Here is a 484-nt window from a genome sequence, read left to right as displayed (position 1 = left end):
GTCTTGGGTTCCATGGTGGTTTTGCTTGAACTGATTGAACTTAAGCATCTCGGGTGCTGTGGCTGCTGCCTTCATGAGGTGTTCATAACAGAGGGGGCTGGTCCCGTGCCGGGCGGGCCGCACGGCGTTGGTGTCCTGAAGGGGCCACCCCCGGGCGGGGAGCTCTCACACAATCTTTGCTTTTTTTCCACCACCTCGGGTCTAGACTTGGCCGGGACACAGCCTTGAGCCAGTGGGTCTGCAGCCGTAATGCAGACCTTGCCCCCTCAAAGCATGCTGTTCCCTTTTATCAACGTTTCTTCTCTGGGTATGCTCTTGAAGGAGACTCCCCAGTTTACTCCCCAATTTACTCCCCAGTGTAAATTGATCTGAAGTTAAAACACCATTGACATTCAAGCTGAGAACTCTCATCATGTGTTTTTAGTAAGCGTCCTCAAATATTTTCCCAAAATGTACAGGGAAGTGAATGTTAATAATTTCATCT

This window comes from Dama dama, chromosome 31 (genome assembly GCF_033118175.1).
Source record: "Dama dama isolate Ldn47 chromosome 31, ASM3311817v1, whole genome shotgun sequence".
In the NCBI taxonomy this organism is placed as follows: Eukaryota; Metazoa; Chordata; class Mammalia; order Artiodactyla; family Cervidae; genus Dama; species Dama dama.
The sequence above is the reverse complement of the archived record's forward strand: the minus strand, read 5'-3'. Positions refer to the sequence as shown.